General features: G+C 38.3%; 1 non-coding gene across 1 annotated transcript; it reads left to right on the top strand.

The window, feature by feature from the left end:
- Positions 1-3,917: 3,917 nt before the first annotated feature.
- On the top strand, positions 3,918-4,024 carry LOC128285027 (small nucleolar RNA R71). Its single transcript, XR_008275443.1, has one exon. It is a non-coding gene; the product is annotated as a small nucleolar RNA R71 (small nucleolar RNA).
- The last annotated feature ends 1,747 nt before the right edge of the window (positions 4,025-5,771 follow it).

Genomic DNA, 5,771 nt, shown 5'->3' with positions numbered 1-5,771 from the left:
TATGAATTGTATGATAAATATTTAACTTGTTCTTAATTAAGTGTTCTTAATTCTTGTTTTGATATCCAAGGATACTGATTCAAGATAAGCTCTTATTCAGAGGAGGAATAGACCCTGGCTAAGAGTACATTTATCATAATTAAGCGGAGTTGATTGTGCGCCTAGACATAGGGTGACAAGATTTTTCCGGATTAGGGTGAAACCTAATAAGAGGATCTATAGATCGAGTTAATGCAACCCTAGAGTATTAATTAGAGAAAGGTCTCGATTATTCAATCTAGGGATTAGACGTCATTAGTCTTGAATAGGGATAATAACATAACTTAGGGATCTCTACGGAACAAGTTGAATGAACAATTCGTCTGATTCGGAGCTAGAATAACAAGTAAAGTCTAGGTGGATTTTTCCTTAGGTATTGTCAATCGATTTTTCCCAAAAGCAATTCCCTAATTCTTTTCTCTGTGAGTTCTTAGTTTAGATAATTAGTTAATTAAAACAAACCCCACTATTCTTAGGCTAGATAATAAAAAGACCGTCATTTCTAGTACTTTTAGTTCCTTTGGGTTTGACAATCTGGTCTTGCTAAAATTATACTATGATAGGTACACTTGCCTACATCGCGATAATAGTTAGTTTCAAGAACGATTAATTATAAATATTTAAAACCTATCACGAAATAATGCGATCAGCGGTCCAGTCAATGCAGAGGCCCACACCTAAAGGTCGGGCCCGAAGTATTTGAAAAAGTTCCTCTTGATTTCCTGGTGGAAACTGGAGGAAAAGGTGTCGATTTTCTAAGATGGGACCTGAGGATGACGCTGCTCCTTTCCGCTTCTTCGAGGCGAGAACAACAGTCTTCTTACCACGTGATGATGACATTGTACCTGCGTTGAAAAATCGAAACTCAACCAATATGTCCCAAAAATAGCACAGAAGCACAAAACTAAATATGAAGATTTCATGTAACTTACGTAGTGGATGAAGTAAACAAAACTACTAAATGTATTAAGTTATAGTATTATTGGAATAATGTAACAGGAATATGAATGAATGTATATGGGAAGCATAAATTTCATGAAACTAGGAAAAATAAAAAAAGTAGAGCATAATGGAGTAACTAAAATGACAAAATTCTTATAAATAAGCAAAAGTATTCTATTGTTCTTACTATGAGAATTCATTTAAAATAGGAAAATAGAGAAGAGAAATCATGAAATAAACAAAATATTCAAAGGAGATAGAAAGAAAAGAGTAAACAAACGCAAAAAGAAAAAAATTGGGGCGTCGAAATCGGTGTTGTAAGCGGCGCACGGGCGTGGGGGTAGGGCGTGTAGAGTTGCAGCGGCTAGGGTTAGGGATTTTTGGGGAGGGAGATGATGAATAGTGAGGGTTTTTATAGATTTTTGGGCACGTGGCCGTAGGACATGCCCGTGTGCCCTAATTTTTACCCGTGTGTTTCGTGAATTTTAAATTTGGGTGCGTCTGACATTCGGCCCAAGCCCTTGTTGTTCAAGCGTGTGAGTGCACACTGTCATGTTGCACGGTCGTGTCTCGCTTCGTTCGCTTCTCTCATGCCCGTGTACATAGGTCTACGCCCGTGTTAACTTGACAAGTTCGCCCATGGATGATGGGCACAGGCGTGTCGCACGCCCGTGCTAGTTTGACAGGTTTGCCCACGGTTTCAAGGCATAGGCATGTCGAACGCCCGTGTTGTCTTGGAAGGTTCACCCAAGACCATGTCGCACGGCCGTGGCAACTTTATTGCTTCCCGTGTTGGAAAAATTTTTCCCTATTTTCGTACGGCCTAAGGCACGCCTGTGTACCTGGTCGTGTGGTATTTAGAGAGTCTATGTACCATGATTCAGTTAGTACATTAGATGTTAAAAACTCAAATTTAAAGAAATTAATACTGTTAGTGCTCAGGTTGTTTCCCGAGAAGCGCTTATTTATAGTCTAAGCTCGACTTACTTCTCTAGTGTGTGATCATGGTGAATCGAGGAGTTTACACTCCTCATCCCTGCTATCAATTTTATCAACATAAGGTTTAAGACGAGTACCATTACCTTGAACGTGCCAAATGTGGAGTGGTTTACCTCGACCGTACTGTATGGAGAAATACTAATTACAGTAAGAGGGGTTTCTTCATTTGGTTCAGAAGTGGTGATTCGAGGATCTACTGCATCGAGTAGTACTTTGTCTCCAACTTTAAGTTGATTTTTGAAGGAATTAAGCTCCTCATGGTGTGGTTTTGGTTTATCCTATTTTCTCGGTTTATGTGACCGCCATTCATCTAACTCCTTGATTTGTAACCTTCATTCTTTATGGATAGGTTCTTTGTTGTTGCTTGGCTTATGTATGTTCTTTGAACCTGTTTTCTGCAAAGAAGGTTGCACTATATGGTTAGTTTTGGCCAAATGATTTGTACAGTCACCTTCGATTTTTAATGTGTTATTCGAGTTACGGGCTTGAAGGGTGATTGTTTCGTCTCCCACACGAAGTGTGAGTTCACCTATGCCAATGTCAATAATTTTTCTGGCTGTTACTAAAAAGGGCTTTCCTAAAATTAAGGGGACTTTGCTATCCTCCTCTATGTCTAGAACAACGAAATCAACTGGGAATATAAAATTTATCGATTTTAACGAGTACATCTCCAATAATACCCTTAGGAAATCTAATATTTTTATCTGGTAATTGAATGCTCATCCTAGTTTGTTTCGGTTTCCTTAGACCTAGTTGCTTAAATAATTTGTAAGGCATAACATTGATACTATCCCCTAAATTAGCCAATGCATTATTAACATCTAAACTACCAATTAAACAAGGAATTGTAAAACTCCCTGGATCTTTTAGTTTGTTAGGCAGCTTATTCTGTAGAATGGCTGAGCAGACCGTGTTTAGCTCCACATGCGATGCTTCACCTAATTTCTGTTTATTAGCTAAAAGCTCCTTTAAAAACTTGACTGCGTTGGCATCTGCGAAAGGGCTTCAATAAATGGTAAGTTAATATGTAGTTTCTTTAGAAGTTTAAAGAATTTACCAAATTTTTCGTCTGAGCGGTCTTTTCTTGTCGAATTGGGGTATGGTACGCGAAGTTTATATTCTGTAATCACCAACTTTGGCTCATTGTGGCCGACCTCATCCTTCCCTATGCTTACCCCCGTTGCCCCTCATCATCTTGAATGACAATCGCGTTGAGTTGGTCCCTTGGGTTAGATTTAGTGTTGCTTGGCAGGCTACCTTGTGGTCGTTCGGAAAACAACTTGGCGAGCTGTCCAATCTAAGTTTCAAGCCTCTAGATTGATGCTTGTTGACTTTTGAGTGCTGTCTCGGTATTCTGAAAACGAGTTTCTGACACTGAGAAGAATTTTGTTAGCATCTCCTCAACATTCGGTTTTTTCTCTTGTTGGTAGGGTGGTTGTTGGAAGCTTGAAGGTGGTCTATGATTCCCTTGGCCTCCCCACGAAAAATTAGGGTGGTTCCTCCAACCTGCATTGTAAGTATTGCTATAGGGATTGTTTTGAGATCGAGGATTGTTACCTATGTAATTTAACCATTCGTTCTCCATGTTGTGGCCATAAGATGGGTATTCTGAACTGCTTGATCCTCCTCCACTTGCTTCGCATTGCATTATTGGGTGAACCTGTAAAGAACTAAGGAAACCATCAATTTTCTTATTCAAGAGTTCTACCTGATTAGAGAGCATGGTGACCATATTGACGTTATAAACGTCGACTGTTTTCATTGTTTTTGTCCTCATGACTTGCCACTGATAGTTATTCAGTGACACCTCCTCTATAAATTCATAAGCATCTTCAGGTGTCTTATTATTGATGGTTCCGCTAGCAGCTGCGTCAACCGTTTGTCGAGTTAAAGGATTCAGACCATTATGAAAGGTTTGAACCTGTAGCCAAAGCGGTAACCCATGGTGAGGGCATCTTCTCAAGAGGTTCTTGTATCTCTCCCATGCGTCGTAGAGTGTTTCTAAATCCATCTGCACAAAGGAAGAAATATCATTACGTAATTTAGCCGTTTTAGCCGGTGAAAAATATTTTAATAAAAACTTTTCGGTTATTTGTTCCCAAGTAGTGATTGACCCTTGTGGCAACGAGTTCAACCATTGTTTAGCTTTGTTTCTCAATGAAAAAAGGGAATAACCAAAGACGAATGGCGTCATCAGAAATGCCATTAATTTTAAATGTATCACATAGTTCCAAAAAGTTTGCCAAGTGAGCGTTGGGATCCTCGTCCTGCAAACCATCAAACTGAACAAATTGTTATATCATTTGAATTGTGTTAGGTTTCAGTTTAAAAGTATTTACGGCTACAACTAGTCTAACTATGCTCGATTCAGTTCCTGTTAAAGAAGGTTTAGCATAATCATACATAATGCGCGGAGCAGGATTCTAATTAACAGAAATCGCAGGAGGTAGCGGATTTTCTTGGTTTTTAGCCATCTCCTCGGTTGTGGTTGAAGTATCGTCCTCTTGCTCATCCTCTGTGTATCTTAGGCTTCACCTTATTTCTCTCTGGTTTCTGCGAACTATGCGATCGATCTCACCATTAAAAAGTAGTGGCTCTGACGGGTTTCTTCTGGTCATAAACTAGAAAAACCTGTCAGAAGGAAATAAGAGAAAAATTAGAAAACAAAATAAAAATTTAAATTGTAATAAAAGTAAAGTGGCTAAAGTAATAAAAATCGACTTTTCCTAATATCCTAGTTCCCCGGCAACGGCGCCAAAAACTTGATGCGTGATATTCGTAACAAGTTTTAAAGATTTATAAATGAAACGTTCTTGAGACTAACTTATTATCACGATTTAGGCAAGTGTACCTATCGAACAGTAGTATAGTTCAGCAAGACCGGATTGTCGAATCCAAAGGAACTACGAGTACTAGTATTTACTTCCTTTTTATTATCTAGCCTAAAATTTAAGAGGTTTGGTTGTCTAAACTAATTACTAACTAAGAATGCACAGAAAGAAAAACTTGGGAAAATACTTTTGGGAAAATTCGACTGATTGAGACAATACCCAAGGACAAATCCACCTAGACTTCACTTGTTATTTGACTCTAAATTAGACAATTTATTCATTTGACTTGATCTGTAGAAATCCCTAATTTATATTATTATCTCTCTCGAGACTAATAACGTTTAACCCTAGGTTGAATAATTGAAATATCATTCTAATTAACACCCTAGAATTGCATTAACTTGATCTGTGGATTCCCTTATTAGGTTTCACCCTAATCCGGAAAAATCTTATCACCCCATCTCTAGGCGCACAATCAAATCCACTTAATTATGACAAATTTACTCTTAGACAGGGCCTATACCTCCTCTGAATAAGAGCTTAACTTGAATCAATATCCTGGAATATCAAAACAAGAATTAAGAGCACATAATTAAGAACAAGTCAAATATTTATCATACAATTCAGATAATAATAACAAGATCTATCTTAGGTTTCATTCCCCTTAGGCATTTAGGGGTTTAGTATATACATATGAAAGAAAACATCTCAAAAGCATAAAGATAACAAAACATAAGATAACCCAAAACTCCTGAAGGAACTTGAAGGGAGATCTCCAGTCTTAATGATGAATCTGGCTCTTGAGATGGATTAATCGGCTTTCCTTGAGTAATTCCTTACTTCCTCCTCTGCATCCCCCTTCCTAAGTGCCTCCTCAAGTGTTTAAATAGGCTTTGGAATGCCCAAGAGCTCTCAAAATTGGCCTTTTTCCGAATTGGACTAAACTTGGGTTCGGCAGGG

The sequence above is a fragment of the Gossypium arboreum genome, chromosome 11 (assembly GCF_025698485.1).
Source record: "Gossypium arboreum isolate Shixiya-1 chromosome 11, ASM2569848v2, whole genome shotgun sequence".
Classification (NCBI taxonomy): domain Eukaryota; kingdom Viridiplantae; phylum Streptophyta; class Magnoliopsida; order Malvales; family Malvaceae; genus Gossypium; species Gossypium arboreum.
This window is presented reverse-complemented; position numbering and strand designations above follow the sequence as displayed.